Source organism: Hydra vulgaris, chromosome 06 (assembly GCF_038396675.1).
Source record: "Hydra vulgaris chromosome 06, alternate assembly HydraT2T_AEP".
NCBI classification, from domain to species: Eukaryota; Metazoa; Cnidaria; class Hydrozoa; order Anthoathecata; family Hydridae; genus Hydra; species Hydra vulgaris.
In genome coordinates this window covers 49,491,340-49,517,500 of record NC_088925.1, presented here as the reverse complement: position 1 = coordinate 49,517,500, position 26,161 = coordinate 49,491,340, and the positions used below count along the sequence as shown (strand labels likewise).

Sequence of the window (26,161 nt, the reverse complement as noted above, 5' to 3'; positions counted from 1 at the left end):
AGAGAAAAGATGAAGATTGTAGAGCAAGATAACGATTGACGGACGATTTAAAAGATTGCAAATTATATGAATCAGGAAAGCAAGATGAAGGAAGCGAATTCCAAAGAGCTGATGTTCGAGGAAAAAAACTAGACGAATAAGCGTTTTTGGAGCACTTAGGAACAGTCACAGAAAAAGGATGACACTTAATTGAATGACGAGTAACACGAGAATGAATTTTAGTAGATGGCACAAGAGACGCTAGCTCTTTCGAGCAGTGCCCATTATAGTATTTGTAGAAAAGAGAAAGAGAAGCAACATTACGACGATGTGATAATGGTTGAAGGTTGGCTGCAAGAGCAGGTCCAACTATGTTTACAATGCGTTTTTGCACCTTGTCTAAAAGAGAAAGGGCATCATTAGAAGATCCGCCCCAGATATGGCAACAGTATTCCATACAAGGCCGGATTTGAGATTTATAGAGGTAGAGAATAGAATCCAGAGTAAGAAAGTGGCGAGCTCGATAAAGAGATGCAACCTTAGCAGATGCTAATTTTGCAACCGATTTGATATATGGTTTCCAAGAAAGATTGGAAGTAAGAGTTAATCCTAGAAGATGAAGAGTAGGTGAATCATCGAGTACATCACCGTTCATAAATATAGGAAGATCTAAATTATTGCGATAACGATTGGCTGAAAAAAATTGAGTTTTATCTGAATTAAAGTTCACCAGCCACTGTGAGCCCCATGCTGTAGCAGAAGTGAGATCCTTTTCAAGCTCAAATGCCCCCTCCAGGCAATCAGAGGATGTTGGTTTCTTATCACGACAAGAATAAATGGTAGTATCATCAGCAAACAATGCCACCTTAGATGTGAGAATATCTGGAAGATCGTTAATGTAAATTAAAAAGAGTATAGGGCCAAGGATAGAACCTTGAGGAACCCCTGAAGTTACAGAATAAGAAGAAGAGTGTTGTCCATCGAGGAAAACTTTTATGCTACGATTGGAAAGGAAGGATTCAATGATCTTAAAGATGTTGCCGGATACACCATAAAAAGAAAGCTTATGGAGAAGACCAGCATGCCAAACTTTATCAAACGCTTTTGAAATGTCAAGAGCGATGGCCTTAACCTCTCCACCTTCATCTAATGCACGATAAAACCTGTCAGTTATTACTGTTAGCAAATCAGCTGTAGAACGAGAAGATCGAAATCCATATTGATGGTCAGAAAGTAAGTTATTAGATTCAAGATGAGAAATTAAGTGTTTGTTAATTAAAGATTCAAAAACCTTGCTTATGATAGGAAGAAGACTTATGGGACGGTAGTTAGACGAATCAGATCGCTCCCCAGAATTTTTGAAGATAGGGATAACAGATGCGGCTTTCCAGCAGGCTGGAAAACAAGACTCTGATAAGCATTTGTTGAATAGTTTTGAGAGTATAGACGACAGCTCTGGAGAACACTTCTGCAAGACAATAACAGGTATGTTGTCTGGGCCACAAGCTGTAGAAGAGTCTAGACAGGAAATCACTTTAGATACAGATGCCGAAGTGATATGAATGTCAAGCAATGAATCAACCTGTTTGTTGGCAATATCAGGTAGAACGCAATTAGTGGAATCAAGAGATGATATTGATGAAAAGTTTTTAGCAAACAGTTCGGCTTTGTCTTTAGGTGAGGTGACAAAGTCTGAACCATACAAGAGAGGTGGAATTATAGATTTGCCCTTATTATTGATATTATTAAAGATTCTCCAGAAGTCACGAGAGCCTAATTTTTGAGATGAGATACGAGATTTCATGACCTGAGAATAGCGGGTTTTGGCGTTAGACAAAACCTTTTTACAGTTGTTTCTAGCAGTAATGAAAAGACGTCTGTTTTCTGGAGAATTGTTTTGCTGATAAATATGGAAGTAACGGTTTCGATTGGCAATCGCAGCAGCACAGTGTGAGGAAAACCATGGAGGAGAGTGAGGCTTGACCTGGAATCGTCGAGAGGGAATAAAAGATTCCATGCCAGCCTGAATCCACGAAGTTATATAAGAAGCACATTTGTCGACAGGAAGTTGAAAGATTTCTACCCAAGGGCCATCACGAAGAAAATCACGGAAAGAATCCCAGTCAGCTTTACTGTAGTTGTAAGAGGTTCGATAGTAGGGGTATTCAGGTGATGAAGAAGAATGAGATATTAGTTTTAAAGAGATCAAACTGTGATCAGAAGCACCTAAGGGTGAATGTGAAGAAACTGAGCACTGACTAGGATCAGAAACAAGACATAAGTCGAGTAGAGAAGGTAAATGATTAGGGTTGTCAGGAAAGCGAGTTGGAAAGTTGACTATTTGAGTTAGGGATTGAGAAAGGCAAAAGTTGTGGGCTTTAATGCCTGCAGAGTCACTGACACTAGAGCCAAGCCATTCAGAGTGGTGAGCATTAAAGTCACCGACAACAACTATATTAGCTGATGGATAAAGAGAGAGGGCTTGGTCAATATGATCAGAAATAACATCAAAAAGTGTACAGTCTTGAGATGAAGGAGATCGATATAGAACAAAGAGAAAGGCAATAGCGTGAAGTGGTGCTAAACGAAAGCACATGAAAGAATAGTCTGTGGATTCAAACCTAGTTTCACGACAAACAGGTGAATTCTTACGAATGTAAATGCCCAGGCCAAGCATGTGGCTATTGGAGTCTTTACGAATCAGAGGAAGATAACCATCAACACTAAGATCACAAGATGAGACAGCCGAACTCAAATTAGTCTCACAAAGAGCAAGTAGGTCTGGTGAACTTTGCAAGAGATAAGACTCAACAGAAGAAAAGTTACTTCGAAGACCACGAATATTAGTGAATGATAGGTTTAGAGAACTTGGTGATGATGATGGTTTTTTGTGTTTTATAGTTTTTGGTACTTTATTCATTTTTAAATTAGATTGAAGAACTTGACTCAAAGCATAGATAGTACTCAGAACACCGTTTAATAGCCCAAGCAATTGCCTCATTACTACTAATAAACCCTAAGCCGTAACAAAGGGCTCCAAATGTGGCCTCCGCAATGCACACCAAAAGTACAAACAGGGACACCATCCATGCGCAACATGGCACTGTTAATACTTTGATATTTTTCAGCTGTTGATGGAATCAGCCTCTCTGAGAGCTACCACAGAGTTCGGGAAACCTGACTACCAGCCGGCCTCAGAACCATAAAACTGAGTTTTAGAGCTGTACCCTCATAAGGAGATAATAGAATGAGTTGCCTAGTCATAAAAACAGTGACACAAGCAAACCCATGCATTGAGTCAAGAAGATCCAGCATTCGACATCCTAAACAAAACTATATAGATAGATAGATAAACAAAACTATATAGATAGATATATGTAGATATAGATATATTTATATATATATTTATATATATATATATATATTTGTATATATATATATATATATATATATATGTGTATGTATATATATATATATATATATATATGTGTATGTGTATATATATATATATATATATATATGTAGATAGGTATATGTAGATATAGATATATGTATATATATATATATATATATATATATATATATATATATATATATATATATATATATATATATATATGTAGATAGATATATGTATATGTATGTATATGTGTATATATATATATATATATATATATATATATATATATATATATGTAGATAGATATATATATATATATATATATATATATATATATATATATATATATATATGTAGATAGATATATATATATATATGTATATATATATATATATATATATATATATATATATATATATATATATATATATATATATATATATATATGTATATATATATATGTAGATATAGATATATGTGTATATATATATATATATATTATTGTCAGATCAGGTTATCCTGCTACTGGTAACATGTAACCCAGTACAATCTGCTTCATGTCCTGCTGCCTTGTAGGATACGCCTTTTTAGGCAAAGGCTAGGAGATGCCAACTCCGATTTAAAACACCCCCTGCCTTGGGGCTCTTGGTTGAGTAAAGGCTAGAGATGGTGTCTCGATAAAAATACTCATCTTGGGCAGATGTTAAATGCACCCAGCTACTGTCTTGTAGAAGGCCTCCTAGGCAAAGACTTAAGGGGTAAACAGATTCTATCTGTTGACCAGCCTCGCACCCCTTCTTCATCTATTAGGCTGGCGCAGATGTATTTTTATTACATTGTTTCCAGTTTAGGATGTTGAATGCTGGATCTTCTTGACTCAATGCATGGGTTTGCTTGTGTCACTGTTTTTATGACTAGGCAACTCATTCTATTATCTCCTTATGAGGGTACAGCTCTAAAACTCAGTTTTATGGTTCTGAGGCCGGCTGGTAGTCAGGTTTCCCGAACTCTGTGGTAGCTCTCAGAGAGGCTGATTCCATCAACAGCTGAAAAATATCAAAGTATTAACAGTGCCATGTTGCGCATGGATGGTGTCCCTGTTTGTACTTTTGGTGTGCATTGCGGAGGCCACATTTGGAGCCCTTTGTTACGGCTTAGGGTTTATTAGTAGTAATGAGGCAATTGCTTGGGCTATTAAACGGTGTTCTGAGTACTATCTATGCTTTGAGTCAAGTTCTTCAATCTAATTTAAAAATGAATAAAGTACCAAAAACTATAAAACACAAAAAACCATCATCATCACCAAGTTCTCTAAACCTATCATTCACTAATATTCGTGGTCTTCGAAGTAACTTTTCTTCTGTTGAGTCTTATCTCTTGCAAAGTTCACCAGACCTACTTGCTCTTTGTGAGACTAATTTGAGTTCGGCTGTCTCATCTTGTGATCTTAGTGTTGATGGTTATCTTCCTCTGATTCGTAAAGACTCCAATAGCCACATGCTTGGCCTGGGCATTTACATTCGTAAGAATTCACCTGTTTGTCGTGAAACTAGGTTTGAATCCACAGACTATTCTTTCATGTGCTTTCGTTTAGCACCACTTCACGCTATTGCCTTTCTCTTTGTTCTATATCGATCTCCTTCATCTCAAGACTGTACACTTTTTGATGTTATTTCTGATCATATTGACCAAGCCCTCTCTCTTTATCCATCAGCTAATATAGTTGTTGTCGGTGACTTTAATGCTCACCACTCTGAATGGCTTGGCTCTAGTGTCAGTGACTCTGCAGGCATTAAAGCCCACAACTTTTGCCTTTCTCAATCCCTAACTCAAATAGTCAACTTTCCAACTCGCTTTCCTGACAACCCTAATCATTTACCTTCTCTACTCGACTTATGTCTTGTTTCTGATCCTAGTCAGTGCTCAGTTTCTTCACATTCACCCTTAGGTGCTTCTGATCACAGTTTGATCTCTTTAAAACTAATATCTCATTCTTCTTCATCACCTGAATACCCCTACTATCGAACCTCTTACAACTACAGTAAAGCTGACTGGGATTCTTTCCGTGATTTTCTTCGTGATGGCCCTTGGGTAGAAATCTTTCAACTTCCTGTCGACAAATGTGCTTCTTATATAACTTCGTGGATTCAGGCTGGCATGGAATCTTTTATTCCCTCTCGACGATTCCAGGTCAAGCCTCACTCTCCTCCATGGTTTTCCTCACACTGTGCTGCTGCGATTGCCAATCGAAACCGTTACTTCCATATTTATCAGCAAAACAATTCTCCAGAAAACAGACGTCTTTTCATTACTGCTAGAAACAACTGTAAAAAGGTTTTGTCTAACGCCAAAACCCGCTATTCTCAGGTCATGAAATCTCGTATCTCATCTCAAAAATTAGGCTCTCGTGACTTCTGGAGAATCTTTAATAATATCAATAATAAGGGCAAATCTATAATTCCACCTCTCTTGTATGGTTCAGACTTTGTCACCTCACCTAAAGACAAAGCCGAACTGTTTGCTAAAAACTTTTCATCAATATCATCTCTTGATTCCACTAATTGCGTTCTACCTGATATTGCCAACAAACAGGTTGATTCATTGCTTGACATTCATATCACTTCGGCATCTGTATCTAAAGTGATTTCCTGTCTAGACTCTTCTACAGCTTGTGGCCCAGACAACATACCTGTTATTGTCTTGCAGAAGTGTTCTCCAGAGCTGTCGTCTATACTCTCAAAACTATTCAACAAATGCTTATCAGAGTCTTGTTTTCCAGCCTGCTGGAAAGCCGCATCTGTTATCCCTATCTTCAAAAATTCTGGGGAGCGATCTGATTCGTCTAACTACCGTCCCATAAGTCTTCTTCCTATCATAAGCAAGGTTTTTGAATCTTTAATTAACAAACACTTAATTTCTCATCTTGAATCTAATAACTTACTTTCTGACCATCAATATGGATTTCGATCTTCTCGTTCTACAGCTGATTTGCTAACAGTAATAACTGACAGGTTTTATCGTGCATTAGATGAAGGTGGAGAGGTTAAGGCCATCGCTCTTGACATTTCAAAAGCGTTTGATAAAGTTTGGCATGCTGGTCTTCTCCATAAGCTTTCTTTTTATGGTGTATCCGGCAACATCTTTAAGATCATTGAATCCTTCCTTTCCAATCGTAGCATAAAAGTTTTCCTCGATGGACAACACTCTTCTTCTTATTCTGTAACTTCAGGGGTTCCTCAAGGTTCTATCCTTGGCCCTATACTCTTTTTAATTTACATTAACGATCTTCCAGATATTCTCACATCTAAGGTGGCATTGTTTGCTGGATGATACTACCATTTATTCTTGTCGTGATAAGAAACCAACACCCTCTGATTGCCTGGAGGGGGCATTTAGTTTAAAAGGATCTCACTTCTGCTACAGCATGAGTGGCTGGTGAACTTTAATCCAGATAAAACTCAATTTTTTTCAGCCAATCGTTATCGCAATAATTTAGATCTTCCTATATTTATGAACGGTGATGTACTCGATGAGTCACCTACTCTTCATCTTCTAGGATTAACTCTTACTTCCAATCTTTCTTGGAAACCATATATCAAATCGGTTGCAAAATTAGCATCTGCTAAGGTTGCATCTCTTTATCGAGCTCGCCACTTTCTGACTCTGGATTCTATTCTCTACCTCTATAAAATCCGGCCTTGTATCAATCTGTGCCATATCTGGGGCGGATCTTCTAATGATGCCCTTTCTCTTTTAGACAAGGTGCAAAAAACGCATTGTAAACATAGTTGGACCTGCTCTTGCAGCCAACCTTCAACCATTATCACATCGTCGTAATGTTGCTTCTCTTTCTCTTTTCTACAAATACTATAATGGGCACTGCTCGAAAGAGCTAGCGTCTCTTGTGCCATCTACTAAAATTCATTCTCGTGTTACTCGTCATTCAATTAAGTGTCATCCTTTTTCTGTGACTGTTCCTAAGATGCTCCAAAAACGCTTATTCGTCTAGTTTTTTTCCTCGAACATCAGCTCTTTGGAATTCGCTTCCTTCATCTTGCTTTCCTGATTCATATAATTTGCAATCTTTTAAATCGTCCGTCAATCGTTATCTTGCTCTACAATCTTCATCTTTTCTACAGTAACTTCCAACTTTAATTAGTGGCTGCTTGCAGCCTTGTTGGAAGCGAAGATGTTTAAAAAAAAAAAAAAATATATATATATAAACATGTATTTCAATCATTTATTTTAAAAAAGAATATTTTTCAAAAACATGTAAACACTTTTGTCGCATACTGTATTTATAATGCTAATAATTTATTTTACATTATATACTCCAGAAGAAAAAGAAAATATGTCTGCTCTAAATAAATTAGAAAAAAAATATTAAATAAAATGTAAAAATATTAAATAAAACGCCCACCAAATGGCGTAATTGAGGATTTTAATGCCTTTTTACATAATGATATAATTAAAAGAAGTTCAGATGAAAAGAAATTAAACTACATAATTGGTGATTTTAATTTAAACTGTTTTGAATACCACACTAATACTAACATTAAAAAGTTTTACAATGACATTTTCGAAATTGGAGCGATACCGTTAATAAATAAGCCTACCAGAATATCATCAATATCAGCCTCTATAAAAGATAATATAATTACAACTGACGTTTTTAACTTATCTTTAAAAAAAGGTATTATTAAAAGTGACGTCTCTGATCACTTTCCAATTTTTTTCTCCATAAACAAAAACATCAAAAAAATTCTACACCATAATAAACCTTTCATCAAACGTTTTTTTACGGAAGCGAATTGCTCTGCTTTTAAGGAACAATTATCTTTACTTCATTGGAAACATATAGATTCTAATGATGCTAATTTAGCTTATAATTCGTTTCTAAAAACATTTTTTGAAATTTATGATATTAATTTTCCTAAACATAAAATACTAAAAAAAAAAAAAATATTTCACGTCACCATGGATTACAGAAGATCTCAGAAAAAGTTCTAAAGTTAAGCAAAAGTTGTATATAAAGTATTTAAAAACGAGAACATTAGAAAGTAAAACAATTTATAAGAATTACGCTAAAAAATTTGAAATGCAAAGAAAAAATTTAAAAAAAAGATACTACATAAATTTACTAGAAAAATATAAAGATAATTCAAAGCGAACATTGGCAAGTTTTAAGAGAAATTACAAGCAGTAAGAAATTGAAAGTTAGCTCTTTACCTAAAGCTATTAAAATTGATAATAAAATATTTGATGATCCAGGAGTGGTAGCTAATAAAATGAATGAATTCTTTACTTCAGTTGGACCAAATTTAGCAAAAAAAAATTTCAAACATAAACAAAACAATAAACAGATGTAGTTTTCCTTTAATATCTTATCTAAATTCTTTTGAATTGTCTTTTGATGAATTTGATAGAGCTTTTAAAATGCTAAAGTTAAATAGAGCAGTCGGTCCTGATGATATCAATGGAAACATTGTCATTGATTCATATGATATCATAAAAAATATCCTTTTTAAAATATTTAAATGTTCAATTCAACAAGGATTTTTTCCTGATGAATTAAAAATAGCTAGAGTTTCACCAATATTTAAAGGTGGAGACTTACTTAATGTTAGTAATTACCGTCCAATATCTGTTCTCTCTGTTTTCTCAAAGATTATAGAGAGAATTCTTTATAATAAAATTTTTAATCATCTTTCTCAAAATAATATCCTATACAAAAATCAATATGGGTTTAAAAAAAATAACTCCATTGAACACGCTATACTCCAAATAACACAATATATTACTGAATCATTTGAAAGTTCCAAATTTACTTTAGGCATTTTTATTGACTTGTCTAAAGCCTTTGATACGATAGATCATAAAACTCTTTTTAAAAAACTTAAATATTATGGAATCTCTGGCAATATTTTGAAGCTTTTAAAAAGTTATTTAAGTAATAGAAAGCAATTTGTTCACTATGACGTATCATCGAAATCAAACTTGTTAGATGTAACATGCGGAGTTCCTCAAGGGTCTGTCCTAGGACCTCTCCTATTTCTCATTTATATAAACGATCTTTATGAAGCATCTAATTTAATGACAATTATGTTTGCTGACGACACGAATTTTTTCTATCTCATAGTAACATAATTACCCTATTTCAAAGTATGAACATAGAATTAATTAAAATTTCAGAATGGTTTAAATTAAAAAAGCTTTCTCTTAACATTGAAAAAACAAAATGGTCTTTTTTTCATCCATACTACAAAAAACATCTTCTACCAAGTGAATTGCCTGCTCTTTTTATAGATGACATTCTTATCCTCTAAAATTTCCAAAAGTATAGGAGTACTATTAAAATATGAAACATGCTAAATAAACATACTTTAATTCAGCTTTACCACTCTTTTATTCATTGCCATTTAAACTATGCTAATGCGGCTTGGGGTAGTGTAAGTAAAACTAAATTAGAATCACTTTATCGCCAACAGAAACATGTTGAACGACTTATTAATTTTAAACATCGATTTTATCATGCTAAGCCTCTTTTAAATGAAATGAATATTCTTAATATATATCAACTTAATATTTTTAATAAAAAACTATATAGATAGATAGATAAACAAAACTATATAGATAGATATATGTAGATATAGATATATGTATATATATATGTATATATATATATATATATTTGTATATATATATATATATATATATATATGTGTATGTATATATATATATATATATATATATGTGTATGTGTATATATATATATATATAATATGTAGATAGGTATATGTAGATATAGATATATGTATATATATATATATATATATATATATATATATATATATATATATTATATATATATATAATATATATGTAGATAGATATATGTATATGTATGTATATGTGTATATATATATATATATATTATATAATATATATATATATATGTAGATAGATATATATATATATATATATATATATATATATATATATATATATATATATGTAGATAGATATATATATATATATGTATATATATATATATATATATATATATATATATATATATATATATATATATATATATATATATATATGTATATATATATATGTAGATATAGATATATGTGTATATATATAATATATATTATTGTCAGATCAGTTATCCTGCTACTGGTAACATGTAACCCAGTACAATCTGCTCCATGTCCTGCTGCCTTGTAGGATACGCCTTTTTAGGCAAAGGCTAGGAGATGCCAACTCCGATTTAAAACACCCCCTGCCTTGGGGCTCTTGGTTGAGTAAAGGCTAGAGATGGTGTCTCGATAAAAATACTCATCTTGGGCAGATGTTAAATGCACCCAGCTACTGTCTTGTAGAAGGGCCTCCTAGGCAAAGACTTAAGGGGTAAACAGATTCTATCTGTTGACCAGCCTCGCACCCCTTCTTCATCTATTAGGCTGGCGCAGATGTATTTTTATTACATTGTTTCCAGTTTAGGATGTTGAATGCTGGATCTTCTTGACTCAATGCATGGGTTTGCTTGTGTCACTGTTTTTATGACTAGGCAACTCATTCTATTATCTCCTTATGAGGGTACAGCTCTAAAACTCAGTTTTATGGTTCTGAGGCCGGCTGGTAGTCAGGTTTCCCGAACTCTGTGGTAGCTCTCAGAGAGGCTGATTCCATCAACAGCTGAAAAATATCAAAGTATTAACAGTGCCATGTTGCGCATGGATGGTGTCCCTGTTTGTACTTTTGGTGTGCATTGCGGAGGCCACATTTGGAGCCCTTTGTTACGGCTTAGGGTTTATTAGTAGTAATGAGGCAATTGCTTGGGCTATTAAACGGTGTTCTGAGTACTATCTATGCTTTGAGTCAAGTTCTTCAATCTAATTTAAAAATGAATAAAGTACCAAAAACTATAAAACACAAAAAACCATCATCATCACCAAGTTCTCTAAACCTATCATTCACTAATATTCGTGGTCTTCGAAGTAACTTTTCTTCTGTTGAGTCTTATCTCTTGCAAAGTTCACCAGACCTACTTGCTCTTTGTGAGACTAATTTGAGTTCGGCTGTCTCATCTTGTGATCTTAGTGTTGATGGTTATCTTCCTCTGATTCGTAAAGACTCCAATAGCCACATGCTTGGCTGGGCATTTACATTCGTAAGAATTCACCTGTTTGTCGTGAAACTAGGTTTGAATCCACAGACTATTCTTTCATGTGCTTTTCGTTTAGCACCACTTCACGCTATTGCCTTTCTCTTTGTTCTATATCGATCTCCTTCATCTCAAGACTGTACACTTTTTGATGTTATTTCTGATCATATTGACCAAGCCCTCTCTCTTTATCCATCAGCTAATATAGTTGTTGTCGGTGACTTTAATGCTCACCACTCTGAATGGCTTGGCTCTAGTGTCCAGTGACTCTGCAGGCATTAAAGCCCACAACTTTTGCCTTTCTCAATCCCTAACTCAAATAGTCAACTTTCCAACTCGCTTTCCTGACAACCCTAATCATTTACCTTCTCTACTCGACTTAAGTCTTGTTTCTGATCCTAGTCAGTGCTCAGTTTCTTCACATTCACCCTTAGGTGCTTCTGATCACAGTTTGATCTCTTTAAAACTAATATCTCATTCTTCTTCATCACTGAATACCCCTACTATCGAACCTCTTACAACTACAGTAAAGCTGACTGGATTCTTTCCGTGATTTTCTTCGTGATGGCCCTTGGGTAGAAATCTTTCAACTTCCTGTCGACAAATGTGCTTCTTATATAACTTCGTGGATTCAGGCTGGCATGGAATCTTTTATTCCCTCTCGACGATTCCAGGTCAAGCCTCACTCTCCTCCATGGTTTTCCTCACACTGTGCTGCTGCGATTGCCAATCGAAACCGTTACTTCCATATTTATCAGCAAAACAATTCTCCAGAAAACAGACTCATTTAATTACGGCTAGAAACAACTGGAAAAATGTTTTGTCGAACGCCAAAAACCCGCTATTCTCAGTCATGAAATCTCGTATCTCATCTCAAAAATTAGGCTCTCGTGACTTCTGGAGAATCTTTAATAATATCAATAATAAGGGCAAATCTATAATTCCACCTCTCTTGTATGGTTCAGACTTTGTCACCTCACCTAAAGACAAAGCCGAACTGTTTGCTAAAACTTTTCATCAATATCATCTCTTGATTCCTCTACTTGCGTTCTACCTGATATTGCCAACAAACAGGTTGATTCATTGCTTGACATTCATATCACTTCCGCATCTGTATCTAAAGTGATTTCCTGTCTAGACTCTTCTACAGCTTGTGGCCCAGACAACATACCTGTTATTGTCTTGCAGAAGTGTTCTCCAGAGCTGTCGTCTATACTCTCAAAACTATTCAACAAATGCTTATCAGAGTCTTGTTTTCCAGCCTGCTGGAAAGCCGCATCTGTTTATCCCTATCTTCAAAAATTCTGGGGAGCGATCTGATTCGTCTAACTACCGTCCATAAGTCTTCTTCCTATCATAAGCAAGGTTTTTGAATCTTTAATTAACAAACACTTAATTTCTCATCTTGAATCTAATAACTTACTTTCTGACCATCAATATGGATTTCGATCTTCTCGTTCTACAGCTGATTTGCTAACAGTAATAACTGACAGGTTTTATCGTGCATTAGATGAAGGTGGAGAGGTTAAGGCCATCGCTCTTGACATTTCAAAAGCGTTTGATAAAGTTTGGCATGCTGGTCTTCTCCATAAGCTTTCTTTTTATGGTGTATCCGGCAACATCTTTAAGATCATTGAATCCTTCCTTTCCAATCGTAGCATAAAAGTTTTCCTCGATGGACAACACTCTTCTTCTTATTCTGTAACTTCAGGGGTTCCTCAAGGTTCTATCCTTGGCCCTATACTCTTTTTAATTTACATTAACGATCTTCCAGATATTCTCACATCTAAGGTGGCATTGTTTGCTGATGATACTACCATTTATTCTTGTCGTGATAAGAAACCAACATCCTCTGATTGCCTGGAGGGGGCATTTGAGCTTGAAAAGGATCTCACTTCTGCTACAGCATGGGGCTCACAGTGGCTGGTGAACTTTAATTCAGATAAAACTCAATTTTTTTCAGCCAATCGTTATCGCAATAATTTAGATCTTCCTATATTTATGAACGTGATGTACTCGATGATTCACCTACTCTTCATCTTCTAGGATTAACTCTTACTTCCAATCTTTCTTGGAAACCATATATCAAATCGGTTGCAAAATTAGCATCTGCTAAGGTTGCATCTCTTTATCGAGCTCGCCACTTTCTTACTCTGGATTCTATTCTCTACCTCTATAAATCTCAAATCCGGCCTTGTATGGAATACTGTTGCCATATCTGGGGCGGATCTTCTAATGATGCCCTTTCTCTTTTAGACAAGGTGCAAAAACGCATTGTAAACATAGTTGGACCTGCTCTTGCAGCCAACCTTCAACCATTATCACATCGTCGTAATGTTGCTTCTCTTTCTCTTTTCTACAAATACTATAATGGGCACTGCTCGAAAGAGCTAGCGTCTCTTGTGCCATCTACTAAAATTCATTCTCGTGTTACTCGTCATTCAATTAAGTGTCATCCTTTTTCTGTGACTGTTCCTAAGTGCTCCAAAAACGCTTATTCGTCTAGTTTTTTTCCTCGAACATCAGCTCTTTGGAATTCGCTTCCTTCATCTTGCTTTCCTGATTCATATAATTTGCAATCTTTTAAATCGTCCGTCAATCGTTATCTTGCTCTACAATATTCATCTTTTCTCTTACAGTAACTTCCAACTTTAATTAGTGGCTGCTTGCAGCCTTGTTGGAAGCGAAGATGTTTAAAAAAAAAAAATAATAATAATAATAATAATAATAATAATAATATGATAATAAGTAAATTAATTATAAGTATTTAATAATAATAACTAAATGATTGATAAGGATCGTGTCACTCAAACAGAATTCTAATTAAAGGAGTGACACCAGTTTTTAAATATAATATGACTAATAATAAGCATACACATATAGAACATAAACAAAGTAAACATTTAATAATCATACTTTGATGATAATAATAAAAAATAAACAAACAAAAAGTTAATGATAATAGTTGTAGTAACCATAATTAAAAAAAATAACAGTATATTTTAAATATTTAGTGAAAATCATGTCAATAAGTTAGAATAACATTGTTCTCAGAATTTTTTTAAATTGATTTTGTTTTAAATTAAGAAAAGTTGATAAATGTGGTTGGAGTTGTAGTTTTTTGAACTCTTTCATACATCAACTGCATTTTTTATTCATTGATGTTTTTTGACTTTGATTTAAAATTGTACGTATTTTTTCACATTTTAAAATTGTATTAACAATAATATCATAATATACATAATAATAACTTATACTTACAATACTAATACTTGTAAATACTTATAATACTTTACTTATGTCTACAATACTGATAAAATTTTTATTAATATGAATTTTTGAATTCTAACTTTAATTATAAAACTTTAATTTAACTTGATAACATTAACATAAATAACGATAACTAAAAAAATAAAATTATTATATAGATTATGACCATATGCTTATTTATTATAACTGAGTTATAATAAGTTAAACACCATTTTTCTTTTCCATAACTTAATTTTAAAATATTGGGATAAAAATATAAAGTTCCAGGTTAAAGGAACAAAAATAGATCTTATATGATATGTATCTTATGTATATCTTATATTTTGCAGCATGTTTAAGAATATTTCTACTTGGTGCTCTCTGACTGTTGACAATATTTGCATACTGATATGAGTAAAAGTGGCTATAACAACCAGAATGTATTTATGATAAATATTAGTAATGACAGGTTAGTAAATATATTTACAATAATGGTAATAACTTTTATTTATTAGTAGTAGTGAAAGATTTATGTGTGATAGACATTCATGAACTTTTTGGGGACAAATATTATGATGGAGTAAATATTACCTTTGTTTATTACCACAATTAGAGTAATGTAAAAAAGTATTATTTTTGTCTAAAGAATATTGGGCAAAAGTAAATATTTTCTTAAGTATTACATATTATTAAAAAAACATGTATCATAAAATAAAAAAATAAGTATTCAAATATAAAAAAACACATGTATTATGATAAAGTATATACATCACATTAACTATGTTGTCTATAAAGTAGGGGTTACAACTGATATTTCAGCTTCAGCTTTAAAATCATTAGCTTCAAATTAAAGCTGAAGCTGATTAAGTCAGTTTAATCAGCTTCATAGCTGATGCTAAAAAAGAATAATACTCCATAATTATTTTATATTAAAAAAACATGTAGGAAATTATTCAATGAAACTCTAAAATAGTGACAAAATGTAAACATATATGTAAAAAAATTTCAATAAAGTTTGCCAAAAGTTGTTGCTGTTTATAAATGTTGCTGTCAGAGCCTAGGCCAATTTTGGGGATCCAAATTGGGTTTTTAGAGGTTTATTTAAAAAGTGGTTCCCAATAACCTAATTCCATTTTTGATTATCTACATAATTTTTTGGCAGAGTTCTTCCAAAAGATGGTTTGATCTATGAAAATATTAAGTATGAAATCAATCTTGCTGTTATTATATGTGATGCACCAGCTAGAGCATTTGTTAAGTGTATTTAGGGACACAATGATTATAACTGATGTAAGCGTTGCGTTCAGAAAGGAGAGTGGTGTTGCAAGATAATACTCCCACATATTTCATCAATTTTAAGCACTGATTCAGATTTTTGTCATCAAAACAATTCTTAGTGGTGTGTTAAATGTAATTAAATTTTAGCATGGTGACAAAGTTTCCTTTAGAGTTAATGCATTTAGTATGCTTAGGGGTATGTGGAGACTCATCAACTTATGGTTAAATTGCCCAAATATTGTCAATTGTCTCAGATTACAGTCAAAACTTGATCTGGTGGGTTGTTCTAGATATGTTGTTACGTTCCAAGAAATTTTCTAGAAAACCAAGGTCTTATTAGATATTAGAAAATGGAAAGCAAATGAACTTTTTTAGTATACACTGGGGCAGTTGTTTAAAGGAGATGATTTAGCCAAAAATCTATTCAAACTTTTTTAGTACTTTCAGTTGCAGTTCTATTTTATGTTCTATTTTGTTGAAAAAATATATTGATTTTGCTTGCCAGTTACTAACTTATTTTGTGCAGTCATTTGGTAAGGGTCAACTAGTTTATAATGTCCATTTTTTAATACATATGGGAAATTATACAGTAAATCTTAAGTACTTGATAGATATCCCTCGTTAAAATATAAAAAATTTTATGATCAATTAAAAAAGCTTGTTCAAAGACCAAAGGGTTGCTCAAATAAACACGTGCATGGAGATAAATAGAAGTTTAGTATTCCTCATTTTGATGGATCAGTTACCATTGCATTGAGACACTGTTTACAATTTAAATTATCAAGGTCTTGAATGTTTCGTTTCAGTTAATAAAGGTGATAATTGTTTTGAAATTACAAAAAAAAGGTTTAGTTAAAAAGGTTTTAAAAAGCAGACAAATCCTGTGATGAATAGGTTATGTTTGAGGAAATTGCAGCTTTTTAGTAGAAAAGGAAAGAAAATAAAAAGACCACACAAACACATTTTAAACTCGACAGGATTGGGAGAGGGTGTGGGAGGAGGGAGTAGGGAGATTGGGAAATATTTTGACAAAGTCCCGATTTCATCAAAATGCTTTATCAAATATATTCCAGTTTACACCCTGTGTATATAATATAAATATATATATATATATATATATATATATATATATATATATATAGAGAGAGAGAGAGAGCGAGCGAGAGAGAGAGAGAGAGAGAGAGAGAGAGAGAGAGAGCGAGAGAGAGAGAGAGAGAGAGAGAGAGAGAGAGAGAGAGAGAGAGAGGGTGTAAACCAGGAATAAATTTGATAGAGCGTTTTGACGAAATTGGGACTTGGTCAAAATATTTCCTAATCTCCCCACTCCCTTTTCCTCCACCCTCTTCCAACCCTGCCAAGATTAAAATGTGTATGTGGGGTCTTTTTATTTTCTTTCCTTTTCTACTCTAAATAAAAAATACTGTAACATTTATGGAAGATGAATATGAAATCAATACAAAATTAAATTGGCTTCACAATGACACGACAAATTAAACTTTGATTATTAAGAATTATATATTTTTATATTATTTTAATCAGCATATATTAATTATTAGTAAGAATTAAATATTTGATTTTATTTTAACCTTAGTATATCATTGCCACTTTCATTTTAAGAGTATTTTTTTAAATATATATTTCTTTTTCACTGGTGGGCATGGTACATGGAATTCTTTTAATACAAGCGAGCAGTAAAGTAAAAGAATCTATTTTCCTTGTTAAATAAATTTCTAGTACCTGTTTGTTATAATCGTAAAACATTTTTGTATTTAACTTATATTTCAACGGCGTTTTTTTTAAAAAAGTTAGTCGAGAAAAAAAAGTAGATAATTAAAAAAAGAATTTAGTTGATGCTGGTAAGTGAAAAAAGTTAATAGTCGATGCGATCACCTAATTCAGTTGATATAAACTACCAAACAAAAAAAGAAAAACAATAACTAAAAGACTTACCCTAATACTCGCATTTGATCAAAATTTCGTAAGTATCTGACGCAAACGGCTTCTCAATATTTTGAATAAACACCCACCACCACTCTTTATTTCTAAAGGACTTTTTTTTTCTTTCAGAAATTCCTAGATATATAGGACTTTTTTCAGAAATTGATGATTGTGCCCCTCCATTTAGAAACCCATGTCGTCGACCATGATTAGTTATTTGAATTTTCAGCCAAAATAGGCAAAACTTTTAAAGAAATGGTACTTGCAGATGTTAACCAAACATATTTGTTATTTTTTTAAATTGTACCTTATTGCTTGCTCATTTTTTTATATAATATTTACTGTTGTTGAAAGGCATTGCAAAGAATTATGAGCAAATTTTGAGAAGAGATTTTTACAAATAAGTTTCCGAGAAAATCCCTAAAATCGCTGGGAAAATCCCAACTCTCAAGAAGTTTTTTCCAAGAGAGATTTTCACTTTTAAATTGAGTTTTCACTTATCCGTTCTTCAACGGAAACGGGATAGAAAAGGGAAAATTAATAAATTAAGGGAAAAAGTAAGTATGCATAGTTTTACTTTTGACAAATTAAAACTTATAATATGCATGCCCACGTGATCATTTTTCCCTTCCCGTTCCGATGAAAAACTATTATTCTATTAGTATTTAATAACAATTAATTTTCTATAATTTTATGAATTATTATTAAATTTTAATTTATGATTAGCAAACTTTTTTAGGATTATGGGATTTTTTAAATAGGGAATTTTAATAAGAATATTATAAAATGAGCATTTGGGAATACCGCGTTTGACGGGACTTCACAACGCTAGTTTACACCCTGACATATATATATATACACACACACACACTTATAATTTTAAATGTATTCTTTAAAATAGAGCAAAACGTTTTTCATTTCACACTAAGGTTTTATCAATTAAGACTCATCAGAAACCTTATTTATTGTATGTAAGTTTTATTAAAATTTAGGGGCTCTTTTACAAATGTAAGAAATTTTTTTTTAATTAGTATTATCTTTTGGAAAAATTTTAAAGAATTTTAGGGTCATTTTGAAAGAGGGGGGGGTATATAAGGTTTCTGATGAGTCTTAATTGATGAAACATGAGTGTGCAATGAAAAAAGTTTCGCTCTATTTTAAAGAATTCGTTTAAAATTATAAGTATATATATATATATATATATATATATATATATATATATACATATAGATATATAAATATATATATATATATCTATATATATATATATATATAGATAGATAGATAGAGAGAGAGATAGAGAGAGAGAGAGAGAGAGAGAGAGAGAGAGAGAGAGAGAGAGAGAGAGAGAGAGAGAGAGAGAGAGAGAGAGAGAGAGAGAGAGAGAGAGAGAGTTATATACAATATATATAAAGTTACATACAATATATATATAAAGTTATATACGGTATATATAAAGTTATATACAGTATATATAAAGTTATATACAGTATATATAAAGTTATATACAGTAAAGATAAAGTTATATACAGTATATATAAAGTTATATACAGTATATATAAAGTTATATACAGTATATATAAAGTTATATACAGTATATATAAAGTTATATAAAGTTATATACAATATATACAGCGGTGGCCAAAAATTAAAGTCCACTCATTTTTTAGTTGGTTTCTTAATCTTTAAATTAAAATTAAGAAGATTCTAATTGACATATTAAATTTTTTTTTTTTAATATCTTGTTAATTAAAACATACGGATTAAAGTGGTATAATTTTTTTAATTTAATTCTAATTAAATAGCGTTTAACTTATTAAAAAACTGATGAGTACTTATAAATCTTCTTTAAATAAATTGGTCAAAATTGAATGGCCACTTTCAAATCTTTAATTTGCACTTATTAAAAATAATAATCCATAATTTTTTTTAACTTAATTGCTTATTACGTTGGCTATAAAATAAAATGTCGAAACCTGAGTTTCGATAGCAAATAAACATTTATTTTTTGAATTGCAATATGGATATAAAAATATTGCAAAAATGCGTGCAAAGATCGAAGAAAAAGACAGATAAGCGGCTCTTGTATTAAAAGAAGAAGGCTATAGCATCAGACAAATAGCAGAAAAGCTCGGAAGGTCTCACTCTTGCATTATTAACATAATTCAACGATACAAAGAGACCCGGTCAATCAATGATCGTCATAGGACTGGACGCAATAAAATTTCAAATGACTGTGATGTTCGCTCGTTAGTGAGATTAATGAAAGAAAACAGACAAGCATCATCTACAGACTTGTCTACGAAATGGACACTGTCAAATGGTCTGGAAGCAAGCCCTAGAACTGTGCGAAGGGTCCTCCACGATTTAAATTATTTATGGCGTGCTGCTGCAAAAAAACCACGCTTAAATAAAAAACAAAAATTTGCCAGGAAAGAGTGGTGCAAAGTACATAAAAATTGGTCAACAGATCAGTGGAGCCGTGTGGTCTTTAGTGATGAAATGAACGTTGAGTTAGACAGCAGAAAAGGTCGCGTAATGTTGCGTAGACTTCCAAGCGAACGGTTTGATGAATCATGCATTTTGAAACGAACAAAACAAGGCAGTGGTTCAATAGGCATTTGGGCCTGTATGAGTGCCTGTGGAGTTAGGGTTTTTCATTTATTCGATGGTAGACTCAACAAAGAAAGGTACATCGAAATTTTGGAAAACTCGCTTATTCCTAGCATTGATTTATGGCAGTTGGATTTGATTTCCAACAAGATAATGCGCCGTGTCATAAAGCGCATGTTGTTAGCGATTGGTTCAATTATAATAAAATTCAAGTGCTTCCATGGCCTGCCAATAGTCCAGACTTGAATCCAATAGAGTATTTATGGTCGTGGCTTGATCACAAGCTTGGTAAAGAACAACTTTACAATTTGGAAGATTTGAAATCTTCTATCTCTCATAACTTGAAAAATGTGCCTGATGAAGTAATCAAAACTTTAATGAATTCAATGCCAGAACGAGTACAAGAGTGCTTGAAACAAACACTCTTGTACTCGTTCAAAACAAATGGAGGAACAACACGTTTCTAAATTATTTTTTTATTGCTTTTTGAAATATTTTTGAAACTGGTCTTAAAATTTTGTTCAATTTTTTTTCCCATTTATATTTTTTACTAGTCAGTTTTTTAATTTTTTGTAAAAAAATTATAAATTCTTTTATAATAAATATAAAATACAATAAAAATTCTTTCTAAAAATGTTTTTCTTTTTTGAAACCTTTTTTCAAAATAAAATTATACTAAGGTTAAAAATAAATTTTGAAAAAAAAAAGAGTGGTTTAATTTTTGGCCACCGCTGTATAAAGTTATACAATATATATAAAGTTATATACAATATATTTAAAGTTGTATACAATATATATAAAGTTATAAACAATATATATCAAATTATATTCAATATAAATATAAAATTATATTTATATAATAGTTTTATATAATTTATTTATCAGTAACTTTATATAATTTATTACATGAATCACAAGCATGTGCTTATTTATTACAAGTACATTTTAAAACGTTGAAATAAATGTCGATTATAAAATTAAAGGTTATACTTTTCTACCTTTGATGGTGAAAATTACATTTTTTATCTGAAGAGTTTTAGGAGAAATCGTTTGAGTTTTATAACAAATTAAAAATAATGCATGTGCTACCTATAAAATGAAAGACTAACAGTTAATTTTACCTTTTTTTCCAGATCATATTGAAACGAGATATTGTGTAAAGAAGTTTTCAAAGAATCCGTTTTAACAACAATGGAGAAGCTCCCAATTCGCGATATAACCGTAAAAGCATTTGATACAAGATTAAAAAATCATTTAAAAGTGTGCTTAATTTCAAAATTGTAATTTTAATTATTTTGTTTGAAGTAAACCAATCAAGCTATTTATAAATTTGCTTTTTCTGTAAATTTCAAACAGTTAAACGTAGTTTTGCAAGATTTGCAATGGGTAAACCTCGTGGGACCTATACGGGATATATGGCGGGCATACCCATATGGGCCCCAGAGAAAAACCGCGGCCAAGATCCGGCGGTTTCCAATATGGGTCCCATTTGCCAACCCAAATGGGCCCCTTACGGTTTTAAAGAACGGGATTTGACTGGGACCCATAGTGGATACCCGGCGGGCATACCCATATGGAAACCGCGGCCACGATCCAGCTGGATACTGTCGGTCTTCCCATACGGGACCCAGTTGACGACCCGTATGGGCCCCGCACGGTACCCGTATGTCAATGTTGGCTGGGTATTTTTCATACCTTTTTTTTTATCTAAAAGAAAATATACATATAGATACAGAGAAATATAAAATATACTGAAGTATACGCAAATTTATGTAAATACACTTACATGTCCACAAATAACAGTCTTATTTTATTTAAAGAAAAGGAAACAGGCTATAAAAATCAGAAAAATGCAAACAATCAACAACAAACAAACAATAGCAAAACATTTTATAGTATAATTAAACAATGAACAACGTCAATTCCTCTTGAAACTAAAAATTTATTAGCTCTAATCCGCTTGCAGACCTTGCTTGAAAGACCGCGTGGAATACTGATCCGCTTGTAGAAAAGCCAAGAAACTACTTTAAAAACGACACTACTACTACTACTACTACTACTAAATTATTAATATTATTATATTAATTATTATATTAATTAATTATTATATTAATTGTTATAATTAATTATTAATATTATTAATATTAAATTAGCGTATTGATATTTAGATAATACATTATAATAAATATTATAATGTATTATCTAAAAAAATCTTAATATTATTAATATTAAATTAGCGTATTAATATTTAGATAATACATTATAATATATAATTATAATATAGCTATTAACCTTTTTATTTTAGTTTCATTAAATCCAGCGATGGTCCCTATAATTATTAATAATGCTCCTAAAAGCATAAGCATTTCAAAATTGTTATTGAATTTTAATAAAATAATAAATATAGATAATTTACATAAAGAAGATAATAAAAGTATTAATACAAGATCTGATCCTTTATAAATATCAGCAATTCAATAATAAAATGAGGTTTAGCCTAATTTAAATAAAAGAGATAAGATTAATATAGAATTGCTAAGAGTGAAAAGAAGATGGATTATTACGTATAAAATTAAATAAATTTAAATCTAATAAAATTGTAGTTTTAAATAAATAAGCAAGACCAAAAAGAAAAAATCCAAATAAAATACTGCTTAAGATAAAATATTTTTAACTTGCTTTTAAACTTTTTATATTATTTCGAAATAATTTCTAATAGAATTCTATTAGAACCGATAAGAATTAGTAATGAAAAAGTTTGAATTTCTACAAATAAATAAAGTATTATCAAATTATTAGATAATATTATTGTTATTATTGAAATAAAATAAAACTATATAAAATTAAGTTTTCTAATTTTATTTATACTTAAATTATTTAAAATGATAAAAAATATTATTATACTAATATATAAAATAGAAATTCAACAAATTGTGTCATTATAATAAATAAAATTATTGATAGAATTAAATTAAAAAAACTACATTTAAATATAAGTTTAATATAAGTAAAACTATAAATGCAAATACTAATAAATTATTATAATCAAAAATCATAAAAATTATTACAGGTAAAGAATCGAACTTTAATTATACCAATCTGAAGAAGTTAAGAACCTCATCAACATATACATATACATAAAAATAAACAGACAACATCAAAAAAATATCATGATGCAGCATCAAAAGTAAAATGACGAGAATTAGTAAAATGAGAGGAATCGATTTTAAGTAAACACACTGATAAAAATATTGTACCAATAATAACATGAATTTCATGAAAACCTACAAAAGCTACAGTAGCTACAAAAAAAAAGAACCATAAACTGAATCAAATATACAAAAGTTAGATTTTAAATATTCTTAAGCTTGTAAAAATGTAAATAATAAACCTAAAATAATGGTAACTATTAAACTAATTAAACTTTGGTTTCTTTTTTTTTTGAACTAAACTATGATGACATCAATTAACTCCTGATGATAAAAGAATAATAGTATTTAATAACGGAATAGAAAATGGGTTTAAAGTTATTATTCCTAAAAGAGGTCAATTTATTCTTATTTCTATAAAAGGAGAAAGACTGGAATGAAAAAATGCTCAGAAAAATAATATTTCTTAAACTATAAATAATGAAAAACTAATTTTGTATGAGCCCCTTCTAGACTAGATTCTATAAATATATCTGTAAATCATAAGACCATAAATAAAACTTAATAATAAAGGATAATAAAACCCCTTATGAAATTAAGCAAGAGTAATTAAAGTTAAATACAAAAGACCCATTGATATACAAAATGGTCAAGGATTAGGATTTACTAAATGAAAGGGATGATAATATTTTTCCATAAGTGTAAGATTAAATTTTTAAATAAATTAAACATAAAAGAGTAAAAACATAAGAATAACTAAAACACCATTTTCAAATATAATCATAAATATAATAATGAAAATAAGTAGGGAAAATTTTGACAAAAATAAATAAATCGGAGTTTGGAATTCGAAATTAAATTGTATAATGTCTATAAAACTAATAAAAATAACTTATTTGAGATAATTCATTATTATTTATTGCATAAAAAATACTTTCTTTAAAAAGTATTTAAATTCAATTAAAATTATACCAAATTCAATTAGTACAGAGACATTCTAAGACGGTATATCATTTAATAATAAAAAATATAAAATTATTGTTTTATTTACCGAAAATATGCCTTTAGATAGCAGAGATCACTTAAAGCTGCGTCTCGGAGTCTAGTTTGAACTTTTGTACAAAAGTTACCAGCAATTAAGAAGGCTCGCTCAGACTCCACGCTCGGTGGCGGAATCAAAATCAAATATGAGTAGACGGACTCATATTTGATTTTTATTTTTATAATATTTTGCCACGAACGCCGCTCTCTTCAAAGAATTTCATTTCAGATTTAATTTTTGAAATCAAGCTCCTATTTGTTATTTGTTGAGTTGATTAGGACGTTATGTTGGACAATAAATTCAATTGAATTTTGTTCTCTAATTTTTGCATTAGTGTTAAGGGCTTAGTTTGTTCTTTCAACATCACTTCAATCACATCGTCAGCTTCTGCCAGCTCTTCTGAGGAAATTTCCATGTTAGTGTTTAATATCAATTTATGTGCAAAGTTTTCAATAATTTTGGCAATTGTTTTTTTCAATGGTCTAGTGAAAGATGCGTGAATCTCACTTTTTCCTCCATTGTGTAAATACTGAAGTTTGTCTTTGGCTTATTCGGTCTTCTAATTTCTTCTTTAATTTTAATGAAAGTTCATCAGATCCGAAATTCTCAAGCATAAAAGAAAATGCCGCATCAGCAGAAAGCAGATTTGCATCTTCTCGACAAAAAGCTTCAACAGTAAGCTTCACTGGGAGAAGTGCAGAGATAATGTTTTTAATCGACAAAATTTCAGCATCTGGAATAACGATATCAGATGCAATGTCAATCAATGCTTTTCTAACACAGTTTTTTAGCTTGTTAAATCTTTCAAGCATTTTGACTAAGCTATTCCATCTAGTTTTAGTGTCCATAATAAGTTTCAATTGTTTTCCAAATTCTTGTTTCACGTATACTTGAAGAATATCATTTGATGTTCTCGAAAAACGAAATTACTTTACAATCGAACGAACTTTTTTGATGAGAGAACTAAATTCAAATTCTCTATATGTGAGCCACCAATTCATTTGTATTCGAATTATTATACAGAACGTCAATTACAGCTAAATGTATCGCATGCGCAAAGCACAACTGCTAATTACATGATAAAAGCCGTCCAACTTTTTGCATCACAACTGCCCTATCAGTTATAATATATATTATAATATCAATTATAGACGTATATTATAATACCAATTATAAACGTAGTATCTTAATCGATATTTAGATTGTTGTCTTGCAATGTGGTTTTCAGAGCCGTAATGCATTTCTCTGCAGAGAAACGTCCTTCAACAGATACTAAACCTAAATTCCAAAACTGTTTCCTCCCATGAACATTGACATTTAAATAACATCGGTTTCTTGAA

General features: G+C 31.2%; 1 long non-coding RNA gene across 1 annotated transcript in view; it reads left to right on the top strand.

Annotated features, from left to right (window-relative positions):
• The window catches only part of LOC136081063 (uncharacterized), a 30,839-nt gene extending 8,880 nt beyond the window's left edge, over positions 1–21,959 (top strand). The window contains exons 3-4 of the long non-coding RNA XR_010638854.1: positions 15,152–15,270; positions 21,764–21,959. This is a non-coding gene — a long non-coding RNA (uncharacterized LOC136081063). The remainder of the gene's footprint in view (positions 1–15,151; positions 15,271–21,763) is intronic.
• Positions 21,960–26,161: the final 4,202 nt, after the last annotated feature.